Source organism: Microcaecilia unicolor, chromosome 7 (assembly GCF_901765095.1).
Source record: "Microcaecilia unicolor chromosome 7, aMicUni1.1, whole genome shotgun sequence".
Taxonomy (NCBI): domain Eukaryota; kingdom Metazoa; phylum Chordata; class Amphibia; order Gymnophiona; family Siphonopidae; genus Microcaecilia; species Microcaecilia unicolor.
This window is the reverse complement of record NC_044037.1, coordinates 26,981,423-27,004,304: the sequence shown is the minus strand read 5'-3', so window position 1 is coordinate 27,004,304 and position 22,882 is coordinate 26,981,423.

Sequence of the window (22,882 nt, the reverse complement as noted above, 5' to 3'; positions counted from 1 at the left end):
TGAAGCGTTTGTTTACACTTTCAAACAATAATAGAACCAGGGGACACAAGATGAAGCTAGAATATGGTAGATTTAAAACAAATAGGAGAAAGGTTTTCTTTACTGAGCGTGTAGTTAGACTCTGGAACTCGTTGCCGGAGAATGTAGTGACAGCAGCTGGCCTTACGGAGTTTAAAGGGGGATAGGACAGATTCCTGAAGGAAAAGTCCATTGAACATTATTAATTTTTATTTTTGGGGGGGTTTTGCCGGGTTCTTGAAGCCTGGATTGGCCACTGTCGGAGACGGGATGCTGGCTTTGATGGACCCTTGGTCTTTTCCCAGTATGGCGGTGCTTATGGGCTTATGGTAATATTGACTCCCCCCTCCCCGCACCATAATTCTTTGTTTCCATTTTCAGCAGTTATACACATAACTTTGCGTCTACGAGAGGCAGGGTTGTGCCAGCAAAACAGGAAGTATTCACCATTTTTTAATGTCCCCCAGATTCTATACAGAGTGGCTTAAGCTGCACGGAAAAATCTGGTCATATTCTGGATTTGTGTACGCAACTTAATTAGTTAACAAGCCAATCAGCACTGATAACTGCCAATTAACAAGCAATTGACATTAATTGGCATTAATTAGAATTTATGCAGAGAACTGTCTAAGCGTATTCTATAAAATGATGCGCATAAATTTTTTAAGTCACATAATTGAAAAGGGGCATGGCCATGGGCAGGTCATGGCTGTTTCTGAAATCTATCCATATTGTTACAGAATACACCCGGTCCGCACCTAATTAAGGTGTCAGTATTTACACCAAGTTTTACTTGGTAACTGCCTGCAACTAAATTTAGTCGTGAGGCATCACACGGATGGGCGCTTGGCGTATTCTATAAACTGCAGTGAAATTTAGGCCAGATATTTAGGCGTGATGTATAGAATCTAGCCCATATTGACGTATCTTATATACAAACCTTAACCTCGTCATTTATTAGCATTCCTTAAAACTTTGGGCCTGATAGTCAGCGAGTGGTGGTGAGCATTTACTCACCACCAATGGAGTTATTTGGGCACCAAAATTTGGGCACACTGCCAAGATGTGGACACAGCTTAATTTCTTAACTAGTCATTAACTATCAATATTTGGCTGCTAATAACCAATTATTGACGTTAATTGGTACTTATTGAAATTCACACATGCACTTGGCTGGATAGTATTCTGTAACACAGTCCATGTAAATCCCATAGCATTCAACCCAAAAGTAGGTATGGCTATGAGAGGGGATGGGCAGGTCAAGGTCATTCCGAATAGTTACGTGCATTTTTTACAGAATACTGAGTCTCCACTTTCAAGTTGGACACCAGCATTTATGCCAGGTTTCAGCAGGCATAAGTTGGGCACCCAAAATTATGGTGTAAGAATTGGCATTAAGCATTAGTCTATAAAGGGTGTATGCCAGTGTTTCCCAAGTCTAGTCCTGTTGAATATGCATGAAAGAGATTTGCATATAATGGAGGCGGTGTATGCAAATCAAGTTCATGCATATTCATTGTGGATATCCTGAAAACCTGACTGGCAAGGGGTACTCCATGACTGGACTTGGGAAACACTGGTGTATATTGATCTTTTTTGGTCTCCATTTTGGAGTGTCATTTACTAAATCTAGCCCTTAATTCATTTCTACAGCATTTCCAAGCCCAATGATGCCTGAGGTACAGAAGAGTGTGTCACTTCTGAAGCTCCCAAAAAGTGCCTTAGCAGAGGAAAAACTAGGTTGTTATTCCAACATTAGGCCACTCCCTCATATTTCAGTGTTCTTTTCAACTGGAATAAATCTACTGCCCATTCTCTGGCACAAATTGAATTGCTGAAGTGTGGAAGTGACTACCATTCTTTACAAGTCAAGCCACATCCCTAGGCTAACCAGTTCTCTTCTTTTATTTCTGCCCAGCACTGCTGACCATACTTCTTACACAGTCCTAAGCCATATTTCTCCTCTGACAATATTTTCAAAATGCACTGAAGTGTGCTGTGGCTTCTAGCACTCCTGACAAATTGAATTGATTTTTGTTAGGAAGTTGCCTGGCTAAAGCAGCTTGGCTTGCAAAAGCTGGTTCTAGCTAATACTGTATATTGTATAGGTCCACAAGGGGTTTTAAGCTATCAAACAGCCCAGCTGAATAACGTACACCCCAGCTCAGGGCTCGGTCCTGGCATCTTTCTTATTTAATCTCTTCCTGAGCCCTCTCACTTTATTAATCCAAGATCTTGGGCCTCACTGCCTATTACTACAGACGCTCTCTTAGTTCATCACACAGACTCCCTTGCTCCGGATTTATCATCCTTGCAGCCACACTGAATAAGATTTCAGACTGGCTATCTGACCATTTTCTCATCTTAAATCACTCCAGAATGGTTGCTGGATCTCTGGCCACTATCCTACTCTGACAATAGCACTTTCTCTCTGTAGCAGTCCACTAGCATTGGTCCTCAACTATAAATATCTTGGAATCATCACTGATAAGTTGAACTTTGACTTGCAAATGGCCGCTCTTGTAAATAGCTGCTTCTATGTATTAAGACAATTTCATGCTATCTGTTCTTTTCTAGACCACCCCTCACAGATAACGGTGCTTCTTGCCCTAGTACTTTCAAGGTTAGATTACTAACATTGTCTAGCGTGGAATTTCACAAGCTCTCTTATGCAGGCTTCAATCTGTGCAGAATACAGCTATCAGGATTCTTTGTCATGCAGGTAGGTTTGACCATGCTACTCCTCTTTTAAAACATTACCAATGGCTACCCATTGCCTACAGAATAAAATTCAAAGTCCTTATCTTAACTCATAAGACACTATACTCAAATATCCCATCTTACCCTTCCTCTTCAGTCATCCCTTATACCCCTTTTTGCACCCTTTGTTCTATTGAAGATCGGTAACTCTGTCATCCACTCATCTTCAGTCAACTCACACCTCTGTCAACTTTCACCTCTGTCTGTTTAGCACCATGTCTCTGGAATTCGTTCCCAAAACACCTACGCCTTGAATCATCTTACCCTAAATTCAAGAAGGCATTAAAGACACACTTGTTTTCTACTGCTTTTGATTCTTGATTCCATTAACCACCCAACCTACAAATACTACTCTCTCCACCAGGAACAATGTCAGCTACGGCTTTCCCTTTCATTACCTACTTCTTTTACTTTCCTCTCCTTTCATCTCTCCTTCTAATATTGTAGTTCCTTTCTAATTTCAAGTTAAGCATTTTAATTATTGTAGACCTCTTTGCCGTTACTCATGAAAAATGGTATATGAAGACAAATAAACCATAAAAGGGATGAATGATGCAAAGCATGAATTCTATAATGGCAGTTGTGGGCACAAGGTGCAACTGCCTTTACAGAATACTAGAGTAAGTCTGCATTTATGCACCTAACTTTAGTCTGGCGTAAATGCTTGCACCTAACTGTAGGCAGTTAGGTATATAAATGAAAGTATTCAGTAACCTGCGCATCTTACTTCCTCATGCACCCGAACCCACCCATGCCCCTCCTAGGTCCATACCCCTCTTGAAATTGCACACTCTGGAATTTGCACGCACAACTTATAGAATAGCAACTAAAGTCACTTATGCACATAACTGCTAATTGGTGCCAATTATAGCCAATTGGCTGTTAATGCCAATTAACAGCAAATGATTGAATTAAGTTATGCACGAATTGACCTTATTCCATAACTTGCACACACAAATTTGTGCACTAGTCAAAATTCTGAGCATGCAACTTTGTAGAATTAGGTTAGGACTAGATTCTCTATATCATGACTAAAAAATCAGCACCGAAAATAAATACACCATGGCGTATTCTATAAAGGACACCTAAATTTAGGTGTACTTTACAGAAAAAGACTAATTTTCTGTGTGATTTATTTATTTATTTTATTATATTTGTATCCCACGTTTTCCCGCATAGCAGTAGGCTCAACGTGGCTTACAGGTTCTGGAGAGTACCTACGCCGGGAATATATACAGAGTGGAAAATAGAGTAACAGTAGGTGCAAGGAAGCTGATAAGGTTCCAGAAAAGAGAATACAACTCGGGGATGAATATATAGTAGCATATAGAGAGAAGTAATCCCAATGAGGCTGATAAGTCTCCGGGGATGGGACTACAGCTTCTAGTGAGCAATACAGAGTAGGATAAGGGTAGAAGTACACTTAATTATAACTGGTAAAATAGGATTATGTGGAAGGGGCATTGTTGATTTCTTAGTTCGACAGATGTGATGCATTGTTAAAATCTTTTTGGAAATAAATTAAAAGTTAAAATAATTGTTCTAAGCAAGGTTTTTATGACCAGTGATGAACACCACGCCCCCAGTTAAAGCCGCCGAAAACTGAAAGTAAGCGGTCGGGCGTTTTGAGGTCTTTTCCTTGCTTTTTAGAAATATTTTGTCAAAATTAAACATCATATTTCCATATACATTTTATTGGATTCCTCTTTATATGTTTGGTGACCTTATACCTTGGAGTCCTGTATGGTGATCCTCCTATTATTGTTTACTCACGTGGTAAGTTAAGCATTTGCCGCATGGCTATTTCCTGGGGGAGCCTTTACCACCTGCTATTTGGGAGGTGGTAAGGGCTCCCACACTAACCCGGCAGTGAACGAGCAGTGGCACCAGGTAAGCCCTTGGTGCTAAAGAAATTAATTTATTTGTTGAGTGCCGGAAATAGCACACGGCACATACCGGCACTACCGCCCGGCTCCTGTGGTAGCCTACTGTAGGGCCAATTTGCCATGTGCCGTTGCCATGATAGTCCTAGCGGCTTTGTAAAAGGACCCCTTAGACATTTTGTAACTATGTTTCAAGGAGATGATTGCGCTCATCAGAGGATATCTGGCTGAAGTTCCCAGCTGTGAAAGACTCTCAATTATGCGACACAATACAGAAAACTATTTCAGGTCATTGCCCAATAATTTGGATTTCTTTACCTTCTAAATTGCACCATTTGTTTTCCTATAAGGATTTCAGAAAAGCTTTATTAAAAACATGTTTATTTTGTAAGACTGTTTAAAATTGATTTAGAATTCATGATGAGATTTCAACTGGGCTAAGAAATGTTTTCTTATGTGACAAAGTTTAATTGCAATGGACGGTGATTTATTTCTATATTGAATGTTAGTAATTGTGATATGATCGTCAGTGTAACTAATGAAGGAGGTGAATGGAAGGGATGTTTATAAAGAGGGCAAATCTATAAAGTGGTGCCTAGAGGTAGGCATCACTTTGATATACCTAAGGTGCCAAAAAATTGACAGGTAGGTGCCTAACCAGCTCATTGTCGAAAGAGAACGGCGCCCATCTTTTGACACAAATCGGGAGATGGGCGCCCTTCTCGCAAGGCCGCCCAAATCGGTATAATCGAAAGCCGTTTGACACCCTCGATGGCTTTCCGTCGCGGGGACGACCAAAGTTCATGGGGGCGTGTCAGCAGGGTAGTGAAGGCGTGATTAGGAGATGGGCGTCCTCGGCCGATAATGGAAAAAAGAAGTGCGGCCCTGATGAGCATTTGGCCGACTTTACTTGGTCCATGTTTTTTCATGACCAAGTCGTGAAAAGATGCTCGAACTGAACAGATGACCACTGGAAGGAATTGAGGATGACCTCCCCTTACTCCCCCAGTGGCCACTAACCCCCTCCCACCATAAAAAACAGGTTAAAAATACTTTTTTGCCAGCCTCTATGCCAGCCTCAAATGCCATACTCAGGTCTATCGCAGCATTATACAGGTCCCTGGAGCAGTTGTAGTGGGTGCAGTGTACTTCAGGCAGGCAGACCTGGGGGGGGGGGGGGCGTTAGGGGGCTCAGCACCAAAGGTAAGGGAGCTAAGCACCTGGTAGTAATTTATGAAGTCCACTGCAGTGCCTCCTAGGGTGCCCAGTTGGTGTCCTGGCATGTGAGGGGGACCAGTGCACTACAAATGCTGGCACCTCCCATGACCAAATGGCTTGGATTTGGCCGTTTTTTAGATGGACGTCTTTGGATTCCATTATTGGCGAAAACCAAGGCCAGCCATCTCTAAGGGCAGCCATTTCTAAGGTCAACCCAAATGCTGAGATTTGGGCGTCCCTGACCGTATAATCAAAACGAAAGATGGATGTCCATCTTGTTTCGATAATACGGTCGGGGTCGCCCCTTTACGGGGCCGTCCTTAGAGATGGCCGCCCCCGTTCGATTATGCCCCTCCATGTACACTAGGTGCTATTCTGTAAGGTAACACCTAACTACCATAGGGGTCCTCTTACCAAACCACATTAACAAGTGGCCGGCGCTGGTGTCAGCGCATGGGTTTTCTGTGTGCTGTGCACTAGTAAAATGGCTGCCTTGCCATTTTTTTTGTAATGGCCACATGCTAATTTCCATGGGAGTCCTTACTGCCACCTATTTAGGAGGTGGTAAGGGCTCCCGCGCTATTCCCATGCTAATCGGGTAATGTGCAGTAATGTGCCCACGTTACCCAATTAGCACAGACATACCTACTCTCTGCCCATGGGCATGCCTTGCATGCTAGAAAATAAAAAAAATATTTTCCAATGTGGGATTAGCACGCTCTAAGAAGAAAATTACCACTGGACACCTCAGTGAGCCCCCAGTAGTGCTATTTAAGCATGCAGTAGGCTCGCATTAGGCCTACCATGCCTTAGTAAAAGGTCCCCATAGTGCCTAAATGCAAGAGAGGTGAGCACTAGGCAGAGCATGGGTGGGCCTTGGGCATATATCCAAGGTATGCACATAGTTTATAGAATACTATAAGCTTTACAAGTCAAATACCGAACCACAGTTTGCCAACTTACACCTACCAATGACATGATGGAAGAGGAGGCACCTACACATGGACCCGCCAATGCTGACCTTATGTTATCTGGAGAGAGGCTGAATATCACCAGTTTCTTTAACTTAGGCTCTGCACCCAAACTACTACTAATCCCATAACATGTGGTCATAAGGACAAATAAAGTTATGCTTAAAGGCTAGCTTAAAGAAAATTACACCAGAAGTTAGAAAGGTACATGAAAATGATTTCAGCTAGGGTAGGAGTGGATAAGCAAATCCTGCTACAATATGGACGTATGTATTTGCCATTGTCCTAATACATATTCTACAAAAAGATCCATATTTAGAAAAGCCTTTTGTAAACTATTCAGTGAACTGGAAATGTCCCAACTTGGACACCCCAATTCCTACCTAGACGTCCTATACAAAGTTAGGCTTACTCGACATATAATCAGATAGATTCTGAAAATACTGATTTGCAGCTTCTTGCTGCAATAATCTACTTCTTAAGTAGAAGAAATGCTGAGTAATATATTATCTCAATGAGATAACCAGATCATTAAAGAGAAGAAATGAGATGCTGATTGCTATTAAGAAAATCCTCAGATGCTCATTGAAGGCTAACACTGTCTAGTTTATTGATGAAACAGCATGAAAACGCATCCTCTATCTTCTGGCACTACGGATAATTTTACTTTCCATATTCTGATGGAGTAAAATGGAGATGGGTGAAAGTTTGGGTCATGTGTGCCCAATCCCCTCATCATATGTTAGATATGGTAGCATATGTTTTCCTTTAGTGGAACAATCTGCATCCTGTTGTCATAGCAACTAGAGTCACTTGTAGACGCAATACTGGCGTTCCCATTACTGTTTGTTATTCTGTTTGCAACCACCATTCTTCCTCCACCTGTGTCTATTCCAACGGACTTGAAATTGAAAATCAAATCTGCCATAAAAAGATAAAGACTCATTTTTATGTCTTCCCGTAGCATTCTGTCCTTGCAAGACACTTCTGTATAAGAAATCCAGTTCGTATTTCATAAAGGCTTTTACTCATTAATAATGGGTTGGTTATTGTACAGATAGTAATTTCTTTAAAAAAAAAAAGGAAAAAGAAACCAAAAACAAACCAAAAAAATAATGAAATATGAAGGAAGTAATTTAATAACGGCTGCTGATGCACGATATTGGCATTAGCATGGCATTAGTTATTGACCCCAAATGAAACATACAGATACTGAAAAATGTTTGCTCTACAAGGTGGCCTGCACTATGAACAGCGCATGGGTTTCCCTGCAAGCCGAGGCCACTTTTAGCGCAGCTATAAAATGGCCGAGTTTTCATTTCCTCAATTAATGTCCAGGCGCTAATTTCACAATTAGTGCATGGCCATTAGGGCATGAGCTTACTGACACCTATTTCATAGATAGAAAGGGCTCATGCACTAACCATGTGCTAATTACTACTACTACTATAAATCACTTCTATAGCGCTACCAGTCGTACGCAGCGCTTTACAATTGAACATGATGAAGACAGTCCTTGCTCAAAAGAGCTTACAATCTAAATCAGGACAAATAGACAGGACCAAAAAGGAGAAGGGAAGGACAGACAGAAGGACACATAAGGATAAGATAAAAGTTACAAGTCAGGAGTCGAAAGCAGCACCAAACAGGTAGGCCTTTAGCCCGGATTTGAAGGCAGCCAGGGATGGAGCAAGACATAATGGCTCAGGAAGCCTATTCCAGGCATAAGGTGTGGCGAGATAGAAGGAGCGGAGTCTGGAGTTAGCGATGGAGGAGAAGGGTGCAATTAGGAGAGATTTGCCTAGTGAACGGAGTTCTAGGGAAGGAGTGTAGGGAGAGATGAGGGTGGAGAGGTAGTGAGGGGCTGCAGAGTGAATGCACTTATAGGTCAACAAGAGGAGCTTGAATTGTATACGGAAACGGATAGGGAGCCAGTGAAGTGATTTCAGGAGAGGGCTGATATGGGCATAACGACTTTGGCGAAATATTAGTTGTGCGGCAGAGTTTTGAACAGATTGAAGAGGAGAGAGATGGCTGAGTGGAAGACCTGATTGGTAGATGCACAGCAATGTAGTTGAACTAACAGATTAGCACTGGTCATGTCTACTCTCCACCCCCAAACATGCCCCCAGCGTTAAAAATAAAAAGTCATTTTTAGCAACAGGGAAGAATGCGCGGATGCCAGAACTACCACAGGATGCTTGAGCACGCCCCACGGTAGAGCATTTTGGCACACGGAAAACACGTGTTAGTTCTTACTACTGCTTAGTTAAAATGACCTTCTGTTTCTTAACTGTGCATCTGGAACAGTCTGTATTAACTGAATATAAAGTTGGTTTCTTCTCTCCTAATGTTTTTCCATGGAATTTTGCAACTTTCATCTGCAACTTTCTTTAAATTAGCCACCTTATTATCTAATTCCTCTTACTCTCTTACAGGAACAGGGGGAGATGGATGGGTGATCAGAGGGTGACAAAGCAGTATAATAATATGGTTTATAACATGATAGGAAACCAGCATCTTTGTTAAAGTCCTGTCTGGTGGGTGTCAAAATATTTCATCATTTTAACTTCAAAGGTTTTACCTTCCTGGATGGTGTTGAAATTTCCTTTTAGTATTCTCACTGTAAAGTCATTCATGCAGTGCTCTGGTATGGCAAAATGCTGTCCTATAGAGGTGTCACCCTAGTTAGCACTATGGTGTTTGAGGTGGTGTCTGTGTAGGTTAAGTCTTGTCTCTCTCCAACATAGCATCCTTCTTCACATTTCTTTGCATTGAATAATATACACTACATATTCTGTTTATCTTCAAATGCCTCTTCCAAGCAAGTTCCCTGTCTCCTAAAAATGATAATCATTCAGCATTGTTGGGAAAGTGATGCATGCACTCAATATTAATTTGATATATATATAAGTCAAATCTTAATGAGGCATCAGACTGAGATAACTGATGAATAAAGCAGTTCTGGAACAAATGTAACACCATTTGCTTGATAAGCCGCCTTCCTAAATGCTTTCGATTCTTATTGAACTGAAGTAATTTCTGTTACGGATGTGAAGAAATCTCTGAGGAAAATGTATTCATTGTTAGGAAATGATTCTTCCAGATGAGATGCTACAGAAAATAATCATGCAAGTGCACATATGGAGTAAGCAAAGAGAATATAAATTTCAGTTCCAAATTCAAGCATTGGGTTGAACGATCGCTACATTCAAGAAGCAAGTTTGGCTGGCCTGTTCCACTTTCATCTTTGAAATACAATATCAGACTCTTTCCAACTTATCATCCTCTTGTCATCCAATTTTTGGATCTGTGCCATTACCTACTCCCCCACCCTATTTTTTAAGCATAACAACTGTCATAGTACCATTGCAATCTCTAGCAGTAAATTTGAGAGACTGAGATCATACATACAGTGGAGGAGTGACCTAGAGATTAGAGCACTGTTCTTGACATACAGAGGTGCCCAAATCAAATCCCACTGCTGCTCCTGGTGATCTTGGGCAAATCACTTAACCTTCCATTGCCACGGTAAAAGGTGGCCTGCTGTAGTGCGAGCTCATCTTTTGAGCCTGTGCTGGGCCATTTCTTACCGTGTCTAGGGACAAGGGTCTTTTTTTAAGGGGCCAGAAAATGGATGTGTGCTAAAACTGAAACCAGCGCGCATCTATTCTTGGCCTGAGACCTTACCACCACCCATTGACCTAGCGGTAAGATCTCACGAGCTACCCACATGGTAAGCATGCAGTGCACACCAACTGCTGTTTACTGCAAGGTAGGGCCCCGCGGTAGAAAATTCAGAATTACCACCCAGGGCACGCGGTAGCTAGGCGGTAATGCAAATTTGGCACATGCTGGATGCACGTAAGCCCTTATATGCCTTTGTAAAAGGGCTCCAATTGTAAGCCCTCCAGGGACATGGAAATGTAACTCACCTTGAGTCTTTTCCATTGGTTCTTTTTTTTCCTCCATTATGGAAACCAAAGATAGGATTGGACTCCTGTTTTAGTAGTGGGTAAAATATTCTTTATGAATTCCCCTACTAGGAGGTTTAATGTTTCATTTGTTAAAAACGTTTTTTTGTAATATTGAGAATGGAGGTGGATGGTGTCTTTATCAACAAACATTTTGATATTATAGCACTGTATGAGTAAAATGCTCTATGTTGGACATACTACACTCCAATTTAAAACGAGAGTGATCGAACACCGTCACTGTATAACACACTTTAAAACAGAGGCACCTATGACATGACATTGTGTCCAAAAGCAACATCATTTTGACCAGTTGTTATGCATGATCATAGATCAAGTAACATTGGGCAAGAGAGGGGAGATATAAAAAGCATTCTGTGGTGAAAGGAACAACAGTGGATACATTTGTTACAGACAGTGGAACCGAAAGGTTTGAATCGCAACATAGAATGGAATGCTTATTATTGACGTGTCCTTGACCACTCCCCTAGATGGGATTATTATTCCCCTATTGGGTGAGACATATCATGGGATTGGTCTATGTAGAGATCTCAGGACGCGGTTCAGTTTAAAAGCAGTGACGCTGTTTCAACCTAGCCACGCCATCTTTGTGTAGTTAGCGATCACGATTACTACATTTTTGTTTTTCAAGTCCGGTCATGGATTTTTAACAGTGCCCTTCCTGAGGCAGCCAACAACTGGGTGAAATGAGGCGCACTTGTTGAAGGGAGACACGAGAAGGGAGACACGAGATGGAGTCATGAATGTATTGAGTATTTCAGGATCGTTTCCTCGATAGTACCAGGAATAGCCCGACTTGTACAAGTCCACTGACCAATTGGAGTTAAATTTGCAGTTGGACAGTTGAGAGATACCTTCACCAGGAGCCTAATATCAAAGATAAGTGAAAGTTTTCTGCAATTTCCATTTTTTGAATAATAGTATGACTTTGGACTGCAGGCTCTAAGTGGCGGGGGAAGGTTGAGGCTTTCTTGATTAGAGCGATAACGGGGAGGATCCTTAGTTTATAAAAGTTTAATTGTGAATAAGTTTCTGGGTAGTTTCCCGGTTTTTTGATTATGTGATTTTGGTCTCACTTTGTTTATTAGTTTAATTAGTGAAGGAGACAGTGAGTTTTTCAGACCACTCGTTTTTCTCACGTAAACGTGAGTTTTTTTGCATTTGGTCTTTTTTTCTCCAGTTCTCCTTTCACTGGGATCTATGATAGTACTCTACTCCTGACTTTAGTAGGGGTGTGATAAATACTTTTAGTATTTCCCCTATTAGGAGCTTTGAGGTTTCCTGTTGATTAATAAAGAAGACGGAATTTGTTGATTAAAATTCCTAATAACAAAGAGAGACATACACATAACATAATTTTCAAACTGTTTTTGATGTTGAACTATGCTGTATTAGTTTGAAAAACACCTAGTTTAATTTATGAGTAAAATTAACCTATTTAGAGACATTGACCCCTAAGAGAAACCATACTGCCATACCAAATATAAAACTCCAGGTCAAACCAAATTAAAAAAAAACAAAACAGACCAGCAAAGATTAGGAATATTTATTTCTGAGTGTGCATTCTGCTCTCCTATAGGTAAATACAAATCATTTCTATATGAATAAAGAACGGAATCCAAACAAAACTTAGCGGTGCACAGACAATTCCAGTAATGGGGAAGACTTCTACATAAGTACCGTATTTTTCGGACTATAAGACGCACTTTTTTCCCCCCATATTTGGGAGGAAAATGGGGGGTGCGTCTTATAGTCCGAAGGTAGAGATTTCCCTCCCTCCGAGTTCTGGATTGCCCGCCCGCCCTCCCCCCCCCCCCCCCCCCCCCCGGCCCTGTCACCACTTCTCCCTACTCACGCGATCTTCCCTGGTGGGAATTCTCGGCGGCCATTTTGAATCTCGCCGAGACCGTCAGGCAGCATACAGGAGGACGGAGAGCAGCGTGCTGGGCAGGAAAGAGGGGGCTCTTTCCTGCCCCAACGTCACTAGACCACCAGGGAAGATCGCGTGACATGAGTAGGGAGAAGTGGTGACAGGGCCGGGGGGAGGGCGATCCCGAACTCGGAGGGAGGGATTCGGACAAGACGCACCGGAGCACCTAGGTTTTAGAGGAGGGAAAAAGGAAAAAAAATGTTTCCTATTTCCCTCCTCTAAAACCTAGGTGCGTCTTATGGTCCGGTGCGTCTTATGGTCCGAAAAATACGGTACATAAGTATTGCCATACTGGGACAGACCAAAGGTCCATCAAGCCCAGCATACTGCTTCCAACAGTGGCCAATCCAGGTCACAAATGCCTGACAAGATCCCCAAAAAAGTACAAAACATTTTATACTGCTTATCCCAGAAATAGTGAATTTTCCCCAAGTCCATTTAATAATGGTCTAAGGGCTTTTCCTTTAGGAAGCTGTCCAAACCTTTTTTAAATTCTGCTAAGCTAACCACCTTCACCACATTCTCTGGAAATGAATTCCAGAGTTTAATTACATGTTGAGTGAAGAAACATTTTCTCCAATTCGTTTTAAATTTACTACTTTGTAGCTTCATCACATGCCCCCTAGTCCTAGTATTTTTGGAAAGCGTAAACAGATGATTCACGTCTATCCGTTCAACTTCACTCATTATTTTATAGATCTCTATTATATCTCCCCTCAATCGCCTTTTCTCCAAGCTGAAGAGCCCTAACCACTATAGCCTTTCCTCATAGGGAAGTCGTCCCAGCCCCTTTTCATTTTCGTCGCTCTTCTCTGCACCTTTTCTAATTCCACTATATCTTTTTTGAGATGCGGCGACCAGAACTGAACACAATATTTAAGATGAGGTCGCACCATGGAGCGATACAAAGGTACGATAACATCATCATTTCTGTTTTCCATTCCTTTCCTAATAATACCTAACATTCTATTTGCTTTCTTAGACACAGCAGCACACTGAGCAGAAGGTTTCAACATATCATCAACGACGACACCTAGATCCCTTTCTTGGTCCGTGACTCCTAATGTGGAACCTTGCATGACGTAGCTATAATTCAGGTTCCTTATTTCCCACATGCATCACTTTGCACTTGCTCACATTAAATGTCATCTGCTATTTAGACGCCCAGACTCCCAGTCTCGTAAGGTCCTCTTGTAATTTTTCACAATCCTCCCACAATTTAACGACTTTGAATAACTTTGTATCGTCAGCAAATTTAATTTCCTCACTAGCTACTCCCATCTCTAGGTCAATTATAAATATGTTAAAAAGCAGCGGTCTCAGCACAGACCCCTGAGGAACTCCACTAACTGCTACTCAGTAGACTCTGCTTTGTATTGATTCAGAGGACAATTTTTTATTGCATAGTATTTTGTTTATTATTTTACGTATGTACCCTTCCCTTATTTGACCCTATTTATTAATGTCTTGTAAGCCACATCGAGCCTGCTTGTGTGTGGGAAAATGTGGGATACAAATGCTGCAAATAAATAAATAAATAAAAATGGCCTGCAGTAGTGTAGGTGTAGGTTTTGGGCGCGCACAGATCCATTTTTCAGAGCGCCTGCAAAAAATGCCTTTTTTTAAATTTTTGCCGAAAATGGATGTGTGGCAAAATAAAAATTGGCATGTGTCCATTTTGGGTCTGAGACCTTACTGCCAGCCATTGACTTAGCGGTAAGATCTTTTGTGTTAACTGTGCAGTAATCGACAACGCGTGTCAAGTCAGAGTTACTGCCTGATTTTCGCCACACGCCAGAAAATAAAATATATTTTTCTGGTGCGCATAGCAGACTCACGTAAAAAACTGAAATTACCGTATGGTCCACATGGTAGCCAGGCAGTAAATCCAAAATGGCGTGCGTTGGGCGCACATAGGCGCTTACGCGGCTTAGAAAAAGGGCCCCTAATGGAACTGGTTTTTTGTTAGTGTACGTCCCTAGTAAAGATGAGTACTTGATAACTCAATACATGATAGAGAAACAAAGGAAAACTCTGAAATTGAATATAAATAAGCAAACACATTCTTTGGCAAAAGGAAGGATGCAGCTGTGAATATACTTTATACTGTCTGGAGCTTTCCCCGATATGGAAATTCAAAATGCTTAACCCTAGGATCCTCCTGAGGGCTTTCTGTTTAGCATCCAAAAGAAAATGAAGTTGCTCAGGCTCAAAGAATGCATATTTAACAGTAGAAATTATTATCACACATTTACAAGAAATTGCAGAACAAATTGACTGTCAAGAGATAAAATCTCTTGGCGTATAATAAGAAATCTTTTCTTTCTGTCCTGCATAACTCTACATGGGTCAGATAAGATCCAGACTTGTAAGCCCATGAATATGGCACGCCTTTAGCAGAAAATATGAGCAGAGAGCATGACTTCTGTCATGAGGGCAAACAAGGGGTATCAACAAGGTGACCCTATGACCCTTCCCGACTAGCAAGTGTTCCTAGGTCCAGGCTATCAGCAGACAGTTCACCTTTATATTCCCCACTCCCACTAGAACCAAAACCAGAATTTGACAACGAAATATAAAAGGGATTTGCTCGGTGGTGGCAGAGCTGTCTTTGGGACCCATGAGATGAGGCTCATTTTCAAAGCACATAGACTTACAAAGTTACATAGGTTATTATCAGGCTTATTTTCGAAAGAGAAGGGCGCCCATCTTTCGACACAAATTGGTCTTTCTCCCAGTGTCGCCCAAATCGACATAATCGAAAGCCGATTTTGGGCGCCCTCAACTGCAGTCCGTCGCGGGGACGACCAAAGTTCACAGGGGCGTGTCGGAAGCATGGGGATTTGGGGCGTCCCCGACCGTATTATCAAAATGAAAGATGGCCGCTCATCTTGTTTCAATAATATGGGTTTCCCCGCAACGTCCTGCGAGGATATCCTCAGGAAACTTGGGTGCCCCGTTCGACTATGCCCCTTCACGTAACTTTGTAAGTCTATGAGCTTTGAAAGGGAGCACAATTATGGGGTAGATTCAAGAAGATGTGCCCAAAATTAGGCCTCCATCTCACTCATCACCAAGGTAATGGAAGGCCTGTTTGCCAGTTAATTAATGGACTACCTCAACAACTTCTCCGTACTCCATAACTCCCAATCGGAAATTGAGACCTCAGTTCAGCACCAAAACTGTACTTACCACCTTACTGGCCAACTTCAAAAGTGAAAATCAGCAAGTGCAAGAAAATCCGGCTTCTATAAATCAACAGGTCAAGTGCATTTGACTTGGTGAACCACCAAATCCTACTAAGAATGCTGGACAAACTCTGTATCAGAGGCGAAGTACTACAATGGTTTAAAGGATTCCTAAGCAAGGAGAACAGGAAACCACCTCTATGAGAACACAAAGGCAATAAAAACAAGTAGAGAAGACAACAAGAGTAGGAGCTCTGGTAGTATATATGAAAATTCCCACACAGGTAATTGCTGCAGCTTGGTAAAAGGGGCTTTGGGATTCTGCCAGGTACTTGTGACCTGGATTGGCCTCTGTTGGAAACAGGATACTGGGCTAGATGGACCACTGGTCTGACTCAATATGGCTATTCTTATGTTCTAAACATCCAAACAGAAGGAGTGACCTAAGACCTGATAGCTTCCTGTCCACGTGCCATAGTACGTGTTTCCACGTCTTGTGGAGAGAGATTGGTTTAATTGAATCTTCCATCACAAATGAAACAATCAATTGCAAATGTTTATGTTTATTTATTATTTGATATACTGCCTTTACATTATTTATGTGGCTTGCTAACTAAAAAAATAAAGAATAATTGTGTAGCCTTAAATAGTTTCTCTGTTCTTGCACTGAGTTCCCTAACTAAGGAAGGGCACTCTTCATTGGATCCTGCAGTCACACAGAGTCACACAGCTCTCAGCATCTTTGCCTCTCCAAATTCATGCAATCCTCCACTCTAGTGCACCAGCATGTGAACACACATACTTCAAGCCCAACCTTAAACTTGGAGACCAGTTTTCCTAGTGGCTTAACTGGGATACTTGCACAAATTTGTTTTACACAATCATGGTCTCTCTACCAGTCATAATTGTAAAACTTTTAAATAGCACATATAGGTCAAAGTGGTTCACAAAGAGGCATATTTTCAAAGCACTTAGCCTTCCAAAGTGCTTTGAAAATATGCACAAAAATCAATTAAATCTTGGGAAAAGGAAGGAGAACTCCAGGCACAGATAGGATAGAAAACAATCACACAGGAGAACAGTCATCCAGGCTTATACATTAGAAGGGCAATCCACGATCAAGTGAACTCAAGGTCACCGCATGGTCCACAAGTCAATGGGAGCTATCTATGGGTTGGCACTCAATTCCATCTCAAAATAGTAATTAGCAGAGACTTCATCTGTTCAAGGTGGATCAGGACTTGAAAGAAGCATGCAAAATATTTCTGGCTTACTGAGGTACATAAGTACATAAGTAGTGCCATACTGGGAAAGACCAAAGGTCCATCTAGCCCAGCATCCTGTCACCGACAGTGGCCAATCCAGGTCAAGGGCACCTGGCACGCTCCCCAAACGTAAAAACATTCCAGACAAGGTATAATATTGGTTTGCTGTGGGGAGGTAAGCGTTTAAAATATTCATAATTTTGTAAAGAGGGGTGGGAGTAGGGAAGTATGTCTGTTAGTTATTTATTTATGTAGAGGTAAACTAAAATAATACCGGGAAACAGGTTTCCAGTCACGGTGATTACTCTTTAGTATAAATGGGAAATGAGTACTCAAGTAAGCATGAAGAGAGTCATGGTCTTTAAGCTAAGTACCTCTTCTTAAAATAAGTACAGAGGAAGAAAGACTGGAAGATTATTACATATCTCTCTTACGATAGCCCCCATGATCATTTGAGCTAGTTACATCAGGACGTTTTTTGCCTAAGATGAAGAAGCCCTAGCCCTTATCCGCTTTACTTACAGACAAGATGCTTCTTGAGGCTTTTTCCTCCTGAATAATAATAATAATTTTTCAGACGTGCTTACTTGAGTACTCGTTTCCCATTTATACTAAAGATTTATTTATTTATGACATATGTATCCCACATCATCCCGAGCAAGTTCAGTTTCAATGTGGCTCACATAAAGCATCAAGGGCCCCGTTTACTAACCTGTGCTGTAGGTGCACTAACTTTAGTAGTGTGGCTTAGTATAAAAGGCCCTAAACTAAATTGACAAGTTCAGATTAGATTACATTAAATATACATTCAAAAGCCCATGATAGTACAATGCAATTCATGAGAATAATATAGTGGAATTAACAAGAATGAAAATTCTGAAGGATTATCCAGTGAATTAATTATCTTCGGCATTGAGAGATAAACCTACCAAATAAGTTTTTTATTTTGCTATCTTGTTTAGATTGTTGTGCTTTTTGCCATGTTATTTCTTTCTGTTTGATACTAATCAACATACTTAATCATAAACCCCGGGATTCTATACATCGTGCCTTAATTTCCATGCAGAAATCAAAGTGTATTCTATAACAATGCATGTAACTTAGAGGCCCTTTTACAAAGTGGCAGTGAGTCCAACGCGGGCTTACCACTCATTGTTTCGGGACTACCACCAGCCCAATGTGGCTGCCGGCAGTAGTCCCACCCCAAGTGCACGCCATTTCCGGGTGAAAAAGAAAACCCCCAGGAATGGCTTGCGTAGCGCTAACCCAGCGGTAATTGGGTATCGCATGGTCATGTGTGCCTGGGGTTGCATAGTTGAAAGGGGGCATGGCCATGGGTGAGGCATGGGCATTTCCAAAATCTATGTGCTTTGTTATAGAATACACCTGCTCTGCGCCTAATTTAGGCGTCAGGATTTACATCAAGAAAAACATGGTGTAAATGGCCACGATTAAATTTGGTCATGTGGAGAGACCAGGGGCGTAGCTAGGTGGGGCCACAGGGGCATGGGCACCCACAAATTAAGCCCTGGCCCCCTCTACATTTGACTCCCCCCCCCCCCCCCCCCCCACTGCCAGGTACCTTTGCTGGCAGGGGTCCCAAAACCCCGCCAGCCGAAGAGTCTTCTTCAGTGCCGGTCGACTCCAGAGCCTTTTCTGATCTCTTTCTGACTCCTTACGTCCTACATGCACGTCCTATAGGGGGCTACACACAGGACGTGAACGCAGGACGTCATGCCCTTTTGGTTACATACCTGTGGCCATACACGTACAGCTAAACCACAAGAAGGTTTCTTCTTGTACTAGTTTGCATTGGATGATACTATATGCAAGGGTGGAACTTCTTCCACATTCTCTCTGCTCTCCACAATCCACAGCAGAAAGCCTTAACCACTGCTTCACCGACCAACCCTCAGGCACACAGGACTTAATTGCCTCCAAACTCCTTTGCAGGAAGGCTTATTCTTGTATATATAGAGATTTTTATCTTTATTAGGAAGGTTAAGAGGAACATTTTTCCTAATAAGTCAATTAGTGGTCCGAATGAACAAATGCGTAAGCTACCTTCCTCTAACCATTCATTCATTTAGCTCAATTGTTGGTCAATGCTGAACAGATTGACATGCATAATAAATTTAAGTAATCGTAAATCTGATCAAGCATTCCTATGTCTTAAATAACTTTAATAACTTCTTTTGTGTGTACAGTTTTGGTCACCTCATTTGAAAAAGGGATGGAATAACTACAAAAAGTAGAGAGAAGAGTGAAAAACTGATTAAGGAGATGGAATGGCTCTTAAGAAAGCCTTGACGGAAGAAATGGCTGAGAGAAGATATGATGAAGGTCTACAAAATCATAAGTCGTAGGGAACAAGTTCATAGGCAATGGCATTTTACTCTTGACCTTGTACTAAGATCAGGTGCACTCAATGAAACTAACTAGTATCAGATTTAAAACAATTCTGTTAAGTACTTTTTCAGATAATGCACAATTAAATATGGAATTTGCTGCTCGGAGCAGGTGCTAAATTGCTAATGGGCATGCTAATGAAAGGACTCGGCTAACTGCAAACAGAAGGCTTGAAAAATTAAGGCCAAACACAGTATATGACACTCAAATTATACCAACAGATCCTTGAGGATGATTACATTTGACCAGTCCTCTCTTTGTTAAACAAAAGCATAGCCAAGAATTCTTGAACATATACACTATGGGCTAGATTCTATATATGGTGTTCAAAATGTAGATGCATTGGAATAACACATCTAGTGCTATTCTATAAACTGCATCTACAATAGCGCATAGGCCAGGGGAATGTGCATACATTTATCTAAACTTTTTTATGCCGCACAGTCCAAAAGTTCTCAGTAGTTTACAAGATATGCATACATAAAAATCAAAATACAATTCTTTACACCACTATAACACTACGAAACTAAAATAAAATAGCAAAAAACAAATCAACATAAAAATCTTTTAAAACTTCAATCTAAATCACTCAAGACCCTGATTACTAAGCTGCGTTATAGGCACGCTAGAGTTTTTAGCATGCACTAAAAATTAGCGCACACTAAATGATAGACAGTCCCATAGGAATATAGGGGTGTCTCTAGCGTTTAGCGTGCACTAATTTTAGAACAAGCTAAAAATGCTAGCGCACCTTAGTAAACAGGGTCCTCAATCTGATCTGTGCCACCTTCTCAAATCAGATCATCTTCAGCCCCATATGCTCGTATAAAAAAGTAGGTCTTCAATTCTATTTTGTACTGTTTGATCTCTTGTACATTCTTAAGTCTCAATGGTAAACTATTCCACAAAGCAAGACCTACTACATAAAAAATAGCTGCTCTATATTCATTTAATCTTATAATTGGAAATGAAGGTATATCTAACTACAATTGTTGTGCAGATCTCAGGGTTCTGATACACATGTAATTTAGCTGCCATTATTTCTGAAACCACACCAGTTAGGATCTTAAAAACTAAGAACTAAATTTTGAATTTAATATGATACTCAATGGGTAACCAATGCAAAGATTTCAAAACTGGCGAGATATGTTCATATGACACCTACAAAAATTCTAGCCACAGCATTTTGTGCTACCTGTAATACCTTTAATCGAGATCTAGAAATGCCAAGTCACAACCTGTTACAATAATCAAAACACAGTATTATAAACCTTTGCACTACTGTTCTGAAGTTTACGACACTGAAAACCTGGTGTAAATGTCCACTTTCACCAGGTTTAAGTGATTATTTATTTATGTTCTGCATTTATATCCCACATTTTCCCACTTCTTTGCAGGCTCAATGTGGCATACAAATACCGTAGTGGCGATCGCCATTTCTGGAATAAGAAATACAGAAGAATGTTCCAATCAGAGTACATAGAGTACACAGTAAATTAGAATAAAATCGGTAATCAATACATTTCAGGTGCTGAAATCAAGGGTAGTGAAAAGCATTCAATAAATTTTAAAGTAACCAAAATAAGAATAATTCAATGTTAACTAATTCTGGTACAGTTCTGATGTCCTGTTTTTTAAGAAGGGTCCTTTTGATAAGTCTCTCTGAACAGGTGTGTTGTTTTTATGGCATTCAGCAGTGCGTTCCAACGTTGCGTACAAATGTAGGAGAAACTAGATTAGCTAGTGCACACCCAGTTTTCCACCTGTATTATTTTATTTATTTATTTATAACATTTGTATTTCACATTTTCCCACCCGTTGGCAGGCTCAATGTGGCTAACATCAGTCCATAAAGGCAATCGCCAATCCGGTAAACAAACAAATGAACTATAGTAAGGTGAATAGGAAAGATAGTAATTACAAGGGACAAGGGAAAAGAGGGGAAGGGTAATAGAGTCCATCAGGTCCATAAATTAGTTGTATTCCAGGAATTATGGATTTAAGACGGGTCCATTAGGGTAAGCCTTTCCAAATAAGCTGGTCTTAAGAGATTTTCTGAAGTTCAGATGATCATGAATAGTTTTCACAGATATATGGTAAAGATATATATGAGTATTTTGGGGAAGTGCATTAATCTGAACAGTGTTAAGTTTGGGAAAATGTGCTCAGAACATAAGGACTAGATTCTTATTCTCAGGTACAAATAAAAGTTTATTTACAATACCGGTAATGTAATAATTTTAGAAGGCAGTTTAGGGATTTTACTCAAAGGTACTATGCCACAAGATAAATATTATTAGCAAGGCAGAATTATTAATTATGCTGGATTAATATTAACTCACTTTGATTGAGGCTCAGATGCATTCTTTCTGCTGCTGGTTGGAGTTGTGAAGGAGGTCTTGTCTCTGTAGCTGGATGGTGGATCCTTTGCTGGGAAAAGAAGTCTTCTATGTGCAGAGTTGATGGTAGTGGAACCTGGAGAAAGTCTTACCTTGGTTGTGTCTGTGTGAAGTCCAGCAAGGCCCAGAAAGCTTCAGGGAGGGTCCAGAGACAGCGGTACAAGCAGGGTCCATTGTAGGCAGGGTTCAGAGAGGGGGCAGACTGGGAGAATTCCACCTGACTTCAGCCTATGCCCAATAAGAACTATAATAAAAAACTGGAATTCTCTGAAGTCACGTGGGGTGTATTAACCTAATCAAAACTCAAGGATAGCTGAAACTAGTTCTTTCTGGTTTTGCAGATGGAAGCATGGTAGCTGGTCACATGTTTCCTGGCTGACCAACTACTATGGTATGCACACCCTGGAATGTACTTGACAGGATTAAGAGAGTCACTGTCTGGGAGTTTCAGGTAGATGATCTGTCTTCTCTTATATCCATTCTCTTTGATTGCTGTCAGTATACAAATTCTGTTCTTGGAGAAGGGTGGTGATTTACTTTCCAGTATCCACCCAGCCTGCTTTTCTGACACTGGTTGGCAATAGTTCTTTTGTCCCAGGCTATCAGTGGTCTGAAGGAGGATGGGGTTAGATCTGCTTTCTGATACTGAACAAGTTGCGTAGCAAAACACTTTTATCCAGCAAATCCAATTACTCTGAAAATTTATCATATCATGCTACACACCCAATCCAGTGGTACTACTAGTACAGTAGAGAGGAAAATAGAGAGACACTGACATAAGGAAAGCAGGTCTCAGAGGAGAAACACCAACACATACTGGAGTACTTCAAAAATAAATCAGCTTTG